The 18,844-nt window shown below is 37.8% G+C and overlaps 1 protein-coding gene across 15 annotated transcripts in view; it reads left to right on the plus strand.

Annotated features, from left to right (window-relative positions):
* Window positions 1–18,844, plus strand: part of PKP4 (plakophilin 4) — a 278,532-nt gene that overhangs the window by 104,719 nt on the left and 154,969 nt on the right. The gene's annotated exons all lie outside the window — the stretch shown is intronic.

Here is an 18,844-nt window from a genome sequence, read left to right on the forward strand (position 1 = left end):
ACCCTTGGTACCGAGCAGAATGTTGTTGTACTTATTTGATCTGTACTGTAGAATAGGAAATATTTTTTCTTGCTGTAAAACCATTTGTCTTGTATTTTTAAGTTTTTCATTCCTTGATCATCTATTTGCTTTTCCTTTTAACTATGAAGACAATTACTACTTTTATGAGTTGGACAAGAGACTTCATATATGAAGATATATGAAGTCTCTTGTCCAACTCATAAAAGTAGTGATATATATAAATGTATATATAAATATATATATAAAGGTAGTGATATATATAAAGATAGTGATATATATATAGCCAGTAAAACAGAATTAAGAAGAATGGCCTGTGGATCATTTATGCTAATTCTGTCATCATGAGGATGAAGACCTTAATCCTCATTTACTGGGCCATCTGCCTTCAACACAACCTTATTGCTCTCTCTCCTTTTGGGTGCTGCCACCATCACTATCACTTCTACTGCCAACTAATCCCAGCATCCCAACACCACAGTCCACCACTGCAACTTGAAACAAATAAAAAATGGAGAACAGACTTCATCATTGTCAGTAGATGTAAGAACCAAGTATCTCTATGGGTTATTAGTCCATTATGAGATCAATAGCTTACATTCATTATTACCATGTGCTAGACATTGTACTAAGTACTTTATGTAGAAGATAATTAGTTTATTAAGATGTGGAGGATTATTTATGGTTTTTATAATTTATGTTAATAATTTATGAGTTGGTGTGAAAGTTTGTCAACTTCTTGGATTACTGATTATCTGATTCTAATTTCTTTTGTTCCATGTATTTTTTTCAACATAAGGCACTTGGTGGGAAAGTCAAGCCAAACAAGTCTATTGTTTCAGTAAATTGTCTCAAATCCTTAAACTAGCTAGAGTATTTCCTGTTACCTATAATATAAAACAGTGGATTATGCAAATAGTTACTATTATAATCTCTTTACACATGTAGAAACTAGCTCAGGAAAATTGAGAGATATGCCCAAACAGAGAGAGTTCATAAGTTGATATCTAGGATTTATATACAGGCAGTTATATTCCAGAGATATTTACTAAACAGATTCTAAAGTAGAGTTGGAAAATTCTTAGAAAATTCAAATGAAGAAATTTGAATTATTAGTGGTAGCAGGTATATTTGGGGAGTTGAAGGAGTATGAAGGAATATAGCATAAGAGATATATACTGAATGATCCTAGACATTATATATTGTTGATATATAAGTAAATTTAGCCTAAACATTGTGGTTGTGGGTTGTGCTTAAGGAAGAATTATTTAAGGTGAGTAGAACAGAAGCAACACATATATATGCATTACATACACACACACACACACACACACACGTATGTGTGTGTGCGTGTGTGCTCGCGTTTTTTGGGTCACACCTGGCGATACACAGGGGTTACTCCTGGCCCTGCATTCAGGAATTACTCCTGGTGATGCTCCGGGGACCATATGCTATGTTGGGAATAGAACCCGGGTTTGCCACATGCAAGGCAAATGCCCTACCTGATGTACTATAGCTCCAGTCCCGACATACATATAATTTTAAGGGGTTTTGTAACAAAATAAACCCCTGACCATACAGAGTTAAAACATTCATTGTATTGCAGGCATCTTCTATAGATAAGAGACATATCTAAGAATTACATGATAAGACTGTTTATTTACTAAATTAAAGGGGGCAATTTCTGACAGGATTCCAGATGAAATGATTTGTATATGGCTCTAGGAGATAGCACAATGATTTGGGCACATGGCAGGCCCAGGTTTAGTTCCTGGCACCACATTTTCCCTTGGTGCAGACCTGGATTTCCTCTCTCCTGACCCATTCCAGGACCATGGAATGGTATGGATGTCCCCGGAACTACATGGACCCAGGGAGCATCATACTCTTGGGTCTTTGCAGTCTAATCAGCAATCTAATAATGCCAGTGGGGCCACGGCACATTCTGAGTACTCTTTGGTTTCCCCCATCCCTTTTGCAGTATATCTGCAAAATGCAAAATCAGCTGGCATCTAGCTTCATTGAAACACTACTATATAACACTACTATATAACACTGGTTTAGTTTTTAAGAAGAAATACTCATAATCTAATTATTATATTCTTAAGAAAATTATCTTTAATGTTTGAAGAATTTTAAGCTAATCTCAAACATTGAAAAGACTCATGAAATATATTCCTTGTTTCGTGTTTTGGGGGTGAAGAGGGGGCACACCCAACTGTGCTAAGTGCTTTTTCCTGGCTTAGGGGTCCATTTTGATGCCAGGAATCGAACTTAGGTTGGCTGCCTGTAAGACCAGCACCCTAGCAGCTGTACTATTGCTCCAGACCTGAAATGCATTCACTCTTATATCTTGGTACCCTTTGGGTAACTGACTATACATTGCCTTTAAAGCGTAATCAAATTTAAGACTCAAGATTGAGATATGCATAGAGAAAAATAACTTAAGGGATCTTATTATTCTTACCTGACAAATGTTCCAAACCAGGAATCAAGGGATAATATGTTATCATATTTTTGTAGTTTTTCTTCTATTCCTGCTTTATTTATATTTATTTAGTTAGTTTTTTGGCTTTTGTGGTCATACCTGGCAATGCACAGGGGTTACTCCTGGCTCTGCATTCAGGAATTACTCCTGGCAGTGCTCAGAGGACCATATGGGATGCTGGGAATTGAACCCGGTCGGCCGAGTGCTAGGCAAACGCCCTACCCGTTGTACTATTGCTCCAGCCCTTATTTCTGCTTTAAAGCTCATAAGTTACATACTCTTTCAAATAGGATAGATGGATATGTTGTTGTTCTGTTTGACAGTGACTATCACTGTTCGCCATTATACTACTGATTTTTATTTGTTTTGTAGAACATACCAAATATTGCTTGGGGATTACTTCTCACTCTGGGATAGCTTTTTGTGTTTTTCAGGTTTGCCAGGGTAGAACCTCTTTGTCACTGCTTGCAAAGCATGTGCCACCCTTTGAGCCATCTCCCTGGCCCATTCTGATTCATTCTTGATTAGAGTATATAACTTACTTACCTATGTTTATGTTTTACATACTCCAGAGTTAGAATGCCTAGTGAGTGCAGAATTTCAATTAAGAATTTGATGTCACTTTTCACTGTTTTTACACTTAGCATGTTCTGCAATCTGCAAGTTTAATTTGAATGACCCAAGTTTTTTGGATTATTAAATTTGAATAAAAAGTGAAAAAAGAAAGTAAATTTTCAGTTTGATCTGGAAACATACTTATATACATCTTATCATTGTTGTCTAACCTCTTAACATTTCTTTTTAAGTTTCATCATTGAATTTCTTTTTTTTTTCACCATGTGGAAAGTTGCAAAGCTTTCAGGCTTAAGTCTCAGTTACATAATGCTCGAACACCCATCTCTTCACCAGTGCACATATTCCACCACTAAGAACCACAATAAACCTCCCCCCACCCCGCCTATATAACTGATAAATTTCACTTTACTTTCTCTTTACTTTGATTACATTTGATTACTTTGATTACATAAAACAATGTAACTTCTTAACATTGTTTTAATTGTGATTCAAATATCAGTGCTGGCTATAAGATCTTAGTTGTGTTTATATATTGGAAATAATTTTTCTAAGCAAAGTGTTGTAAAAAAATGTTTTGGCCAGTGACAGATAGTAATTGTGTTCATAGTCCATGATAAAATAAGCCATAGTTTAGTCAGTACTTATTAAGCAATTAAAATCATTCTAACGTGTGTATCAGAATTAAAAAGAAAACAATGTAAAAGGGTTATGTTTCTATAGTAACAGTTGGTAAAAGGAGAAATGTAAGTGAACATACACATATGAATAATGTTTGTACCTCACAGAGATATAAATTAAAAGGAATGTATTTGCTTATCATAAAGCAACTGTTATATGTACGAAAATGTGAGTGTAGCAGTGTTGGTAATTTCATGCACTATTGGTGAGAGTAAATTGGCACAGCCATTTTGGAAAGTACTTTAATGATCTGTAGTGGAAGCCTTAAAAATGCTTTTATCCTTGGTACAGTAATTCCAGTTCTTCAGATAAAGGGTAAGGAAATATATATTAGCACATCAGTATTAATGATAGTGGTGCTTATAATAACTAAAAACTGACAACAGTCTGGTTTTCCTATACAAATCTATACAAACAGTGTGATTACACAATAGTGCATGTATTTGAAGGGACTTAAAACAGTTACTAAAACACATTTTAAATGCATTTTTAATGATGTTGAACTGTGGCAGAAATAAAGCCCTTCAATAAAAATTGAACATTACCATGAACTAGAACATTAAATGTCAATGTACATTAATTTGTAATTAAAAAAGTATAAAATCCCTTAGCAAGGTAGGAATATACATATCTATCTTAATCTAGTAGAGGGCAACCATAAACACTATAAGTGAATGAGTATCATATATACTGGCAAAATGCTGAGAAGTTTGTCTTGTTTTTCCTTATTTATTTATTTAATTTTTTCTTTTTGGGTCACGACCAGCAGTGCACAGGTGTTACTCCTGGCTCATGCACTCAGGAATTACTCCTGGCGGTGCTCAGGGGACCATATGAGATGCTGGGAATTGGACCCAGGTCAGCAGGTCAGCTGCATGTAAGGCAAACACCCTACCTGCTGTACTATCACTCCAGCCCTCCTTTTTTTTTTTAAGTTTTTTTTTTTTAATTACAGTACCATTTACAAAGTTATTCATAGTTGGAGTTTGGACATACTATGGTCTAGCACCAGTCCTATCACTAGTGCCTTCATTCCTCCACCAGGGATTCTCAGGTCTAATTCCACCCACCCCTCTTTGTCTGGGTTATTTTTTTGGGGGGAGGGGAGGTGTTATCTAGAGAGATAAGAGGGGGAGAGAGAAAATGCCTGCCTTAGAGTCAGGTTTGGGAGAGGGTGGTGGGAGGAAAACTGGGGACATTAGTGGTTGGAAATGTACACCGGTGGAGAGATGGGTTTGAAACATTGTACACTGAATCCAGACCATGTTCAGCTTTGTAACTCTGTCTCAGTGATTCAATTAAAAAAAATTTTTTTAAAGAAAAAAATTTTTTTAAGAGATTTCTCATGCAGGATATAAAGAAACAGTAAGGGAACAGCAAATGACCAGTTATTGGAACTGGAGTTTTTGTCTGTTGAACAGAGCATACATGGGAGGGGCTGGTGGCTTGTTTTGGCCCTTGGGACACTGCTGGAGGGAAGTGGGCATTAGATTGATAGTTATGGTACATAATGTAATGATACATATGTAATGGGCAGAATAATTAACAGCATTGTAAATCCTAGAACCTAAATAAAAATGCCTTTAAAAATTTTATCACAGACTAAAATTTACAGAATATTTAAGTTGCAAGAATTGGAACGTTTGTAAATGAATCATAGTTGAAATAGAAAATTCAACCTATCTGATTGTATGACACCCAGAAACATATCATGACAGAGTGTTGAAAAACCGAAACTTTCATCCCCTCCTTCACTGTGCCTTGTGACCCTTACCTGGTTACTGGTGGACCCTTCTGTGGTCTTACCTGTAAAATGAGGATGATGGATCCGATCATTATAAATGTAAGAAGTACCCATTTACCATGTAATGTATTCACTGCACTTATTTTTGGGATGATCTGGTACTTATGGTGAAAGCAGCATGTCATGATACATAACCTTGTAGGGGGAACTAGATAAGGAGAGAAACACAGAGGTGGCCCATGCAGGAGCTCCATAAAGAGTTCTTATGGCATTGTGCTGCTCAGGGTAGTCTCTGTCTCCATTGGGGGTTGTGACATCATAGAATTATTTTCTAAATCTAATCACGTAGATGTCTTTCAAAGTATGTTCCTATGTCATCTTTTAAAGAAATTTATTTTCATAAAGTTATTCAAAATGATGGATTACATTCAATATTTTGATACCAGTCCCACCACTATTACACCTTCCCACCACCATTATTTTGAATTTTTCCATCACCTCTCAAACCTGCCGAAAAGGCAGATGCTAGATAATTTATTTTGTATTGCTTGTGATGAATAGCATAAGATGTCACTTGGCTGATTTTGGAATTCTAAAATTTTAGACAACTAGGGTCTGGAGAAATCTCTGCAGCAAGCTGCTTGGTTCCAAGATTCTTCTGTGTGTCTCTGTATCATGTCCGTTAATGAGCTTAAGTAGCAGCAGAAGACAGTTCCTGGGTGTGACCTCCGGAGTTCCGTAGGGACTGGGAGATGGGCAGGACTGGCCCTTCCCCTATCCCTTGAGGCCTGGTCTTTGCTATCACTGATTGGTTTCTGGAAGTTAGCAGCTGCAGGGATTCCTAGGAGGCAGGTGGAGGGTTCACGCCTGCACCTGTCTGAGGCATCCTAGTGAAATCAGCCTGGTGCAAAGTCTTGGAGGCATCTCTGCAACGAGCTGCTCGGTTCCGAGATTCTTCTGTGTGTCTCTAGATCATGGCCATTAGGGAGCCTAACTAGCAGCCAGAGGCATTCGTGTGTCTCCTGTATCTCATTAAGTAATTCCTCAGGTAAATCTTTACTAGTTGTCTTAGTGGGGATTCTTCAAATTGTCATTACATGAGAAAAGTGATATAAAACACTTTGGGCCTGGGACAGAAGTACAGCTGGTAAGGTGTTTCCCTTGCACATGACAAATTAGGGTTTGATCCCTGGCACCCTGCCACTCCATATGGTTTCCTGAACGTGCCACAAGTAATCCCTGAATACAGAGCCAGGAGTAAGCTCTGAGCACTGCCTGATGTGCTCTCACCCCCACCAAAAAAAAAAAAATACCCATTTGGGAGGATTACTTTCCTTCGGCTTAGAAACTCCAAGGTACTTTCCACAGTATTCTAGAGTTTAAAGATAGTATTTGATACTAATCAATCTTTGGTCATCATCATCATCCCATTGATCATCGATTTTCTTGAGCAGTCTTCATAACCTCTCCATTTCTGATAGCCCTGACATTTCAGCAGCCTCTCTTTACTCATCCTTCCCAATGGTGCCACATTGGAGGCTCCTTCAGGGTCAGGGAAATGAGACCCATCATTGTTACTGGTTTTGGTATATGAATATGCCACCGGAAGCTTGCCAGGCTCTCCCAAGTGGGCAGGGAACTCTTGGTAGCTTGCCAGGTTCTCCGAGAGGGAGAACTAGGCTATAAGATGTCACTTCAGGGATCTTGGTTTTATCGTCTCTGGATGTTGGCCATTGATGGGATTACATGGTGCCGGGGCAGTTTCTGGGTGTGACCGTCTAGCTACTTGAAAATAGGAGATCTGGGCGGAAGAGGTCCAGTCCTGGTCTGAGCAGGCTTGGAGATCTCAGCCCCAGGTCCCGCACACCTGGGTTCCTCTGCCGGTTCCTTCATGCATGAGGTTCGTCTGAACGTGTGGAGAGGGACCTTGAGCATGGCTGTGGCTGGGTGGTCTTTGGCTGCTGGGGCTCCGGTCGGGGCAGGGAGGGAAACTCCACCCACCCCCTCCAAAGGTTAGTTGCTGAAAATATTTTGTATTCAAAACTGAAGGTTATAAATATATATATATATATGATGTTTCTTTCTACAATTAATGGTGCGTTTTGTCTTAACCAGGTCCACAGCACACTTTGCCTCTTCTGCTAAAGCAACATCAGCCCATATGATCCAAAAGGCTAGTGACATCTTACGATAATGTTGCATTCTCTTTTTTCTTTCATTTTGCAAAGGATAGAGTAGCATCTATACAGATATGATTATATTTTATTCCTTTTAAATGCTTCCAGCAATATTTTATTGAAAACATAGTTATAGTGACTAAGTCATGTCTAAACCTGAAGAAGTCAAAAGTTGTCACTACTATGATAGTGCAGTCAGACCCCTAATCTGTTTTTGCCTCCCATAATCTGGAAGTGATCCAGAGCAATTACTCTGATTTATTTAAAGTGGCAGCTCTGACATCAGTATGTGCTAACTGTTCCCTTATGATATATTATTACAGAGAAGAGTATAAATATGGTCATTAGTGCTATCTTTTTTATGATCAGAAAACTATAGACCCACTTTCAATACAATTCTTATATCAGAAAAAGCCTGTCTTAGCTTTAAATTCTTTATTCCAAGCTGACATGAAATGTACAATAAAATGGAGTAGGTTGGCCACAAAATACACAAAAGCTCAAGATCCCATTGGTTCTGTCACTGGTTTGGCTAACTTTAAAATTTTTTTTTTAATTGAATCACAGTGAGATACATTTACAAAGTTTTTCATGTTTGAGTTTTAGTCATATATCCTTCCAACAACCTGTCTCCACGAGTGTACATTTCCCACCACAAATGACCCTGTTGACTGAAGTTCTTAAATGTCTTCAGCAAACTGAAAACAAGGTTTGATTTACATGGTAAATGAGCATTGGTAACTTGGAAGGCAGGCACCTGGATAACTCACATTGTCACAAGACGCCCTGAGTGGTAGGGGGAGTGTGCCTGCAAGAATAGAGCTAAAAAGGCGCTGCTCTCTGGAGTCCCTTGAGCTGATTGCTCTGGTGGATGTGGCTGGATAGGCAGTAGACTGACGATGATCAGCCAGTCAAAGGCATGCTCACAGCTGGCTGGTCCTAGGTCCTTCTGGAAGAGGCAGAGAGAGCTCTCCTGGCCTCATAGTGTTCTGAGAACGCCACTGTACAGGAACTAGTTTCATTCAAATTTTATTTATTTATTTATTTATTTATTTATTTATTTATTTATTTATTTATTTATTTATGTTTATTTTGGGGGTCATACCCAGCTGCGTTCAGGGTTTACTTCTGATTCTGCACTCAGGAATTACTCCTGGTAGGGCTTTAGGGACCATAAAGGATGCTGGGGATCAACCTCAGGTCATCCATGTGCAAGGCAAATACTTCCCCACCATAGAATTGTTTTGCCCCTAACTAGTTTTATTTTAATGAAATAAAATAAAGAAGTTTAGTTAGAGAAAATGTAATGGGGGAGAGAGAGACAGACAGACAGACCAGCATGTGTTCAAGAGAGAACACAGGCTTCTACTGAGGGGAGGAAGCTTCTTAGTTTGAAATGTGGGCCAAGACTAAGTTGGAGAATGAGCCCATGACTGATATTTTTTAAATGTTACCCTCATTTTTATTTATAGTAGCAGTCTGATAATTCTGACTCACCATTGAACACTTGCAGAGTTTTACTGCAATTGTTTTAAATAATTCATTGTTAACGTCCATTGTTCTGAGATTAATGCCACTGTTGATATTAAGTTGACCTGGGTTCCAATCCAGACTTCTACAAATAGGGAGAACACTGGGCAAACCTCTTAACTTCTCATAACCTGTATTTTGCAAAGGAAAATTTCAACAGTAATGCCCAGTTTGTGGGTAGTATGCTTAAAGTGCTAGTAAAGTCCTTGGTGTTTAGTTGTGGTTAGTCTCTTTTTAGAAGCTGAGCTTTCTCAGGTGTTCCATGAATATTAAGGTTTTCTCTTCTTTGGGGTTTTCAGTAATGCAGCTGGCATTCAAATCTAATCACCCCTGAAATTGCTATAGCAAAATATAGCCACCCACCCAGCGTGGAATATTGTTTATTCTGCTGCTCTTTGTTTCCTGCAGAGCATTGCATTTTTTTTCCATCTTCATCTACTAAAATTATTTAATTCCCAACTTTCCAACTTCATTCAGCAAGTTGAGAAAATGCCTCCCCCGCCCCCCATTTTTCCTGTTAGAACCTGCTTGAGGACTCTTCTTTATCTAAAATGCATTTAAACATTCTACAGCCTGAAAGGAAAGTAAGATGATTATTCTGTAAGAGCTCTCTGTTGGATTAGAGAAGCCATTTGTTGTTTTGAGAATATGAGCCATGGCTGGGTAGAAGCAATAGGTTCTGATTCATGGTGCCGGGTGATATGCTCATGCAGTCTGGCTTTCGCCAGGTACTAAAACCATCAGACAGAGTAAAGTAATGTTCTGTTTTGAAACCCTTTAAGATTTCCAAAGCATGACATTGAGTTGAACCCATGCATTTACTTAAGAAAGTTTATGAAAAGGAAATATTTTTTAAGAGTTTGAACTGTTTTCTTAGTTTTTTATATTAGATCTCAAGTATATCATTAAATATTATATTTTTATTAATAATAGCAATGTGATAATTCTCAGTCATTGAACACTTCCTCCCCCTGTAAGGTATGAGTAGAATTTCTATCAAACTGAAGGCAAATAAACAAAAATATGTATTACAAACAAAATGAAAACCAAGCTCTAACATAAGCCATAATGTACTTTTCTTGTTGGGTAGTATGAAATAGAGGCCTGATCAGGTGGCCTTTTGTGAATGTGTACACAGCAGTCATAAATTATTAACAGTTTTATCATTGTCACCGATATTTATTCACTGCCATCATTCCTGAAACTAAGCCCTTAGTACGTTTCCGTCATGTTATCCTTACTATAGTTGTATAAATCTGTGCACGTTATTATCCCTGTTTTACAAATGAGCAAGCTGAGATTTAGAGATTATAACATTTATTTTGCCAGAATGTCATTATCCATAGTAAAAACCTATATTCCTTGAATAAGGCCAGTCCCAGATACATAATTTACTCAGTTTTGCTTGTTATATGATTAAACTTGCTCAAGTTCACATGTCTCATTGTAATCAGAGGACTGTCTGGCCTCAATGCCTGCAAGTTAGTTTATGTATGGTCCCACTTCTCTCTCAGTCAACCCTGTATTAGAGACTTTCAGACCCAAGCTTTCTCAGGTGACTAACCCACAAAGATGTTTTCAACCCAGCAAAGATGTTGAGAATATACTTGCAAATCTTCAAAACAAAAGTTGAAGAATCTGGGTGATGGAACAGTTAGCTCTGTCTAATTATTGTGTTAAATGTGTGTCAGGGCTAATGACTGCAACAAGGAGACATCAAAATGTTTACATGGCTTAAACAGGAATGAAACAGTCTAGAGAGTTCCCTCAGGCAGCTTTGCCATGTAGTTGCCATCTCTAGATGTGAGGCAGTGCCTAGTTTCATTAAAACAGGCCCTTCGTTGGGTTGAAAAACTCAGGGCACACACATTGTTTATGGGTGGCATGGTCGTGGGGCTTTTTTGTCATAGGGATAAACTAGGTTCCAAGACCACAGCGAGCAGCTCCAGATAATCTTTATCTTTAATCTTATTACTGTCTTATTAATACTGGGATTTTTTTTTTTAAATTCAAGCCTTGATGCTAAAGTAGCCTTGATGTACAGTGGGGAGGGTGCTTGCCTTGCATGTGCCCAATCAGAATTTGATCCACAGCATCCCATATGCTCCCCCCAAGCCCCATCAGGAGTAATTCCTGAGTGCAGCAGGTGTAACCCCTGATTATCGTCATGTGTGGCCCCAAATCCAATAATACTAATAATAATAATTTAAACCTTGATTTTATTTTTCTGTTGCCATCTCAACAAAAATACTAATGGAAATTGTTATATATAGCTAGTTTGAGGATTGTTATGACAGTGTTTCACTTAACAACACCGAAAAGCATGACCATAACTATACTAAGTTAAAGATAAAGAAATGCAGACTGCATTATTTAAAAATTTAAGGCTGCTAAAATTTGCCCTTTTTGAGCTATGTGACTCTCAACCAGCCATCTGGGGGGGGGGGGTGAAGAGTTATTTGTTGACTGGCTATTATTTAAGAAGTTTGTGATTCAAAAGAATAAATGTTCCTAGAAATTCTCTAAGTTGTAGTAATTATTGTTAACCATTGTTGTAATATTATTATGTTTGGCAAAATACCCTAGAATACTTGTTACCTTTTGCTAAGTATTATATAGCTTTGTGTCCTAAAAAAATAAGGATTAGAGTCATTTTCAATATTTTCAAGCTGGAAGCCTAAATTTGCTTTTTTATGCCATAAGTATTGCTTTATTATGTTACTTCTCTACTTCCAGGGCAATAGACAGAGTCCTGGTCATTCACATATAGGCCACATAAAAGACAATAAAGGTAACAAAGAAATTGGTGTTTTCTTTTACACTGTTCTGTGAGTGAAGTCCAACTTGAACATGTTTTCAGAAGTTAGAAGACCCTGCATTTTTCTCCAGTCATTTCTCCAACGTGGCATATATACAGCTATTGTTTATATATAGTACACTGTTGAACAAATTCACAGTATTCTGCTATCAGGACAGCATATGAGAGATAGAGAGAGGGAGAGGGAGAGGGAGAGGGGGAGGGAGGGAGAAAGAGAAGGAGAAGAGAAGACAAGAGAAGACAAGAGAAGAGAAGAGAGAAAAAAGAGGGGGAGGGGAAGGGAAGAGAGGAGAGGAGAGGAGAGAATCCTTTGTATTTGCTGCCAATCCCTGTCTTCTCATCCTCAAAGCCTCTTACTCCAAAGACCAGATTCTTTGGAGTAAGATCCTTAGTACGGGAATGCTCATTGCTGTTGGGCACCAAAAGATCCCACACATTTAACCTTCAGTCCTAAGCATAAAGGAGCATGCCTTGCATCTACATTTATTTGGAGCCACTGAGTGGAGAAACTTTTGAATTTCTTATTTCCTAAGGAGAAGTATTTCTCATAAACATTTCTATGGGTTCCCCCCACCCCCAGGAAGATGCTTTCACTTCATTTCCCTTAGAGTGTGTTCTTCCTCCCCGGGCAAGCTCAGAGACTCCCTGCAGTTCCCACATTTTTTGTTCTCTTCCTCCACCCCACTCATATACTTCAACAGCTGGCTTCCTTTTTTTCATTCTTCTAGCAGCATTGTTTATCCAAAGAGGGAGGTGGACAAGACTTTCAAAGTTCTAAAGTATAGGAAAGTTTGTTTTGTTTTTAATGTTATGAACTACTGGAGGGCAAGTGCTCTTAAACATTACAGAACATTAGACTCCTAAGTCTAATGCTTTTTGGCATTACAACACAGTAGGTGTGGGTTGTAATTATGAATTTCCTAATAAAATCTTCAGTCAGTTAATAGTCTTATTTAAACTTTCTTCTAACAGTTTTTCATCATGTCCACGATGACAGCAATTCCTTAATATAAATCTGCGTATTTATCTTTTAAGGTTATGCTTGGTTGAAATAAGGTGTCATAATTTTTTTATATACGCAAACTGTTGATGGACTTTACAAGTACATCACATAGTTTAATTAGTTTAATGTTTCTAAAACTATTTTGAAGGTAAATTTCTACAAAAATGCCAAGAATCATAGTTGTTTTCTTCATGCAGTTTCTCGTTTTCTCCTGCATATAGTTTCTCTCATCAATCTAGAAAGTTTTTCTAAAAACTGACATTGTTTCAAATTTTAAAAATATATTTTTGAGATAGTTACAGATGCTGCCTATAATCTTGAAAAAAATAAACTAAATTCAGGTTAAATTGTTAACTGCTTAGTCATTTACACTTAGAATTCCTTTTGACATTTGGATGCTATTCATCAAACTTTATATTCTACTATGAGATTTCTTTTTAAATATATATTGAATTTGTCACTTTTATGAGATTTATTTGCACTGTGTTTTAAGTACAGAATTTTCTGTATTCTAAATGTTATAAAGTAAAAGAAATAAGAAAAGTATTTCAAATATAAATCTTTTTGGATTTCTTTGCCATAAATCTTTTCTTTGATTTATTTTTATACAATTTATTTTATTTTGTTTGAACACCACTCCTTCAGATTTTTGTTTCACTCTTTGAAATATTAAAATTGCCTCTTATCACTGCTGTCAGAAAACTACAGATAAGAAATGACTAGGTAAAGATAGTTACCTGGCAAAATAGGCACTGCATATTTCAAATCTGATGCTTCTATAGTCTTCCTTTTCAGGCACTCTCATCTAATTGGGAATCTTGTAGACCTCATATACAGCAAAGAAAAGTGAAAAAATTTTGATTGTGAAAAATAGCACAAAACAGGAGTCAAAAGCGTGTAATAGGTCACCCAAGTGAGATTCAGTTTGATTTCATTTTATTTATTTATTTATTTTATTTATTTATTTATTATTAGTGAATCATCATGAGTTATATGAACTTTAATGTTTGCATTTTGTTTATATCCCTGCACCAGTGCCCAGTCCCTTCCCCCAATGTTCCCAGTATCCCTCCCACGCTCTGACCCCATCCTCCCCACCCTCCCCACCCCACTCCACCTCTGTGGCAGAGCATTCCCTTTTGTTCCCTCTCTCCTTTTGGGTGTTGTGGTTTGCAACAGAGGCACTGCATGGCCATCGTATTTGGTCTGTATTCTATTTTCAGCGCGCATCTCCCATCCCGTGCGGGTCCTCAAACCACACTTTACCTGGTGTTCCCTTCTCTATGCGAGCTGCCCCTTCCTCCAGTGTGTGGGGCCAGCATCCAAGACTTGGAGCCAACCTCCTGGTACTTATTTCTACTATTCTTGGGTGTTAGTCTCCTATTCTGTTATTTTATTTTATATTCCACAGATGAGTGCAATCTTTCTATGTCTGTCTCTCTTTCTGACTCATTTCACTTAGCATGATACTTTCCATGTTGATCCACTTATATGCAAAGATCACGACTTCATCTTTTCTAACAGCAGCATAGTATTCCATTGTGTAGATGTACCAAAGTTTCTTTAACCATGATTTCATTTTTTTGAGAAAGGATTTCCTTCTCAGGCAGCTCAGGTCCATGAATAGAGGATAAGCATTGAGAAACATCAGCATAGGGAGCAGTGAACAGAGATGAGAACTGGTAAGCAGTGGAGTATGATTTACAGGTCGACAATATAAAATTAGACTGGGAACATGAATAATTGACTGAAATATCAAGGTTCATTGACTTAAAAAGTAAGAGATTAGCTGGAAGGACAAAGCACATAACTGAAGTAAGGCGAAGATTTTTTTTTAAATGGTGTGTTTATTACATTTCTTCCCCCCTTTTTTTCCTCTTTTTTCCTTTCTTTCCCTCCCTCCCTCCCTCCTTTCTTCCCTCCCTTCCTTCCCTTCCCTCCCTCCCTCCCTCCCTCCCTTCCTTCCTTCCTCCCTCCCTCCCTTCCTTCCTTCCTTCCTTCCTTCCTTCCTTCCTTCCTTCCTTCCTTCCTTCCTTCCTTCCTTCTTGCCTTCCTTTTCATTCCTTTTCCTTCCTTCCTTCCTTCCTTCCTTCCTTCCTTCCTTCCTTCCTTTTCCTTCCTTTTCCTTCCTTCCTTCCTTCCTTCCTTCCTTCCTTCCTTCCTTCCTTCCTTCCTTCCTTCCTTCCTTCCTTTTCCTTCCTTCCTTCCTTCCTTCCTTCCTTTTCCTTCCTTCCTTCCTTCCTTCCTTCCTTCCTTCCTTCCTTCCTTCCTTCCTTCCTTCCTTCCTTCCTTCCTTCCTTCCTTCCTTCCTTCCTAAATTGTTTAATTTTGTTTGGGGCCCATACCTGGCATTGCTCAGTATTGGCTCTGGCAGGGCTCAGGAATGCCAAGATTGCTCCTGGGGTGGCTACTTGAAGGCAAGCACCCTAAGCACTGTATTATCGCTCTATCCATCACTCAAGTCCCAGCTTTCCCCACCAACCTCCTCCTCAACTATCCATTCTCTCACTGGACACTGGGAAACATCTTGGACATTTCTGATGAAGTTAGTCATTCACTTAGCTTATTACCCAACAACTTTACTGTGTATTAACCAGGAATCAATGAAATAAAGATAATTATCTCCACAGAGAAAATTGAAATATTCATATCCCCTACACATAACATTCTTATTTCTGATACTTCCAAATTAGAAACAGTGAGTACCTATTAGTAGGTGAGTCTTCTGCTCAACAGGAAATAAAACACACCACTGAAATACTTAGCAACACCTGCAGATCTTAAAGGGTTAAAGAGATGAGACAAAGGGACGCTTACTGCATTATATACTGTTATAAGACTGTTAAAATCCACCTACCCTGCAAGTAAACATGTTTCATGATTTCCAGTGAGTAGGGAGAGCATGAATACTGTCAAGGGTTTGAGACAGTTTTTATGGTGGAAGGGGTGGGCAGATTACAAATATTCAAGACCTAGAGATACTGTACAGCAGGTAAAGTACTTGCCTTGCATGTTACCAACCCAGGTAACATGGGTTAGCATGATCCTTAGCATTCCATATAGTTCCCACATCTGAATGCAAAGCCAGGAGGAACCTCTGAGCACCTCTGGGTGTGGCCCCTAAACAAAAAAATCAAGATTCGAAATATTTGAGTTGTGGTATATTGTTACACATGGTGACTAAAAGTCACCGAACTCAACACCAGTAAAATGGGTGTGTTTATTGAGTATCAACAGAGATCAATGTTGTTATTAGAATTCCAGTATCCTGGCTTACAGTCATGTTAATATTATTTCATGCTTTCCATGCTGCTACATCGTGCCCTCTACTACTATCCCAAGGCCTTTCTTCTCTCGCACCCATCATCTTTAGCCACTTTACTACTCAGTTCTGTTGACAGTATCACAGGGAGCAAGTTTCTTTCATTTCTAGCAAGTTGGTCAGTCCTGGGGACTCAATATTCTTGAGTAAGTTACTGAGTGCTACTCAGTGATACCTATTAGCCTTAGAATAGAACAAAGCTCCCTGGAGTTTATTCAAGTTAATCTGTGTTGAGACTGGGTGTTGGATATAAAAAAAAATGTGTTTCAGATTTGTTTACCCTAGTATTTATTTTTTCTTATTTGAGGAGAATGTATGCACTATAATCCTTTACATTTGGAATTACAGATAGTCTTTTGGCTGGCAGACAAGGATTGAGATAAATAACTGTCTCCAGAGTTTTTTTTTATTTAAGAAGTGGTTTTATTGAAATAATGTTAGGAGCCTGTTAATAGTTTTAATAAAATCAAGTGTAACTCATCTTTTTGAGGACTAGGATTATTGAAATTGCATCTTATGCATTAAGAGTATTTTCAGATTCAAACAATTATATTTACCTGTGAAAAAACAAAATTGGTGGATAAGTTCAACTTTAACCCCATAGAAAAACTTGAATGTTTTCAGCTTCTCTTTAAATGCTCAAGAAATCACTTTAGGTTATGCAACTCCATAAATAAGTTTACAGTGTTACCAGAAGGTAGTTTTGCAGGGGAGACCCTTGTCTTATTTCATATTTCATAATTTGAAGTCCTGTATACTCTTCCTTCTCATTCTTTAAATTTTCTTTTCTAATTTTTTTGAAAGTTCAGGGCAAATTTCCAGTAGTCTTGCACCGACATCCTTGCGAGGGCTGAGTGCTTTAGTGTAATATGCTCCTCTCACCTCAGGATTCAGTTTTCTCTAGTCATTTGCTGTTGATCACTGTTGGATCTGCACATATGCAGACTCAGTAGCCCCTTGCAAATCACTTATACTTCCTCCTTCTCCCTCCTCCCCCCCAGTGTATTTTTGTTGTTGTTGATAAAGTAGAACAGCTTTATGCTATTATTTAAATTACATGTGTGCATCATTAAGTAATTTTTCACCCAAAAATCTTAGGGGCTCATCTTTGGCTTATTGTGAGCAACTTACATATTAGCTTCGATGGGCTTGTTTTAATCAGTGGACTAGTTAATCCAGAGGTGGCATTACTATCTTGTTAATAAAACCCTTCCTGTAACATATCCGTGTCTTTGAAGGAAACAAAATTAATCTCTACCCTGCTTTTTTCATATGCATTTTCATCTGTATTTCTCATTATTAATAATCAGTGCTTGAGTGAAGTGTTCAGATCAGATGTCTTATTTGGCAGATACTACTGGTTCCTTCTGGTGGTGGATCCTCATGGAGTTTGTCTAGCTATCCTTTGACTGCCTTACAGATAATAAGAACTAGTTCAAGTTTTCTTGGGTTGTGTTTGATAGATATCCTTACTTAGGATCATTCAGTGTATCTACTTGAGAAGAAATATCCTAAACTAATTAAAATAGGGAATGGGTGGACACATAATTTGGCTGTCACAATAATCATATTTACAAGCAAGAATTGTTACCAGATGCTAGAAATAGGTAAACAAATAAGAAATAGAATAGTTGCACACTTTTTTACATAGTCTCAAAGTGTTGTCTTTATAATTATTAGTTACAAAGTGGGGGGTAAATCATTTTATAGTGGAAAAACTTGGCATAAACTAGGTTTTATTAACTGTGACTTGAACTACTTATTAACAGTAATAATGGATGAATATACATCATGGACTTCTTCCTCTCCTCGCTCATTTAATTAAAATGACTGAATTTTTGTATAAGTTAAATTTAAGTATGATTTTCAAACTAGTGTCTGAATCATGATTTCCTAGACAGCATAAACTTGGGTTGCTTTTCAGAAAATGGGCGTGATATTTTAACAAGTTTTAAACTGGTATATTTCTGTACCTTTCCAACATATATTTCATGATATCTAGCTAGATCATTTGCCTAATTATTTCCCACTCTATAAAAATAACTGTTATTGAAGTTTTGAACAGTATAGTTTCTGTTCCCGTGGGTAATTGTACCTGCCAGGCAGTTTCTAGAAGGATTATTTATGGGTACTATTCCTTATGACAGTATGCAATGTGTAGACACCTACAGGGTATCTGAGAATTCAGCCTAACACTGATTACCAAGAGATAACACCCGACTCCACAGCTGAACAGCCTGTCTTCTAAGAACGCCCTCCACTTCAGACACTTTTCACTTCAGAAACCAGCTGTGTGTGTATAGCAAGCTTGTGTTTCTGACCAACAGCCATAAAGGAGTGGTTCACAGGCACTCTTCTCAGGTTTCGTTCTTTTGAACACAGAATTCAGGAAACCCATTTACTCACTTGGTCACTGATTTATCACAAGAGATACTAATGAATGTGTATCAACATCCAGATGGAAGAAAGGAATGAATAATGAGAAGTATG

This window comes from Sorex araneus, chromosome X (genome assembly GCF_027595985.1).
Source record: "Sorex araneus isolate mSorAra2 chromosome X, mSorAra2.pri, whole genome shotgun sequence".
Lineage (NCBI taxonomy): Eukaryota > Metazoa > Chordata > Mammalia > Eulipotyphla > Soricidae > Sorex > Sorex araneus.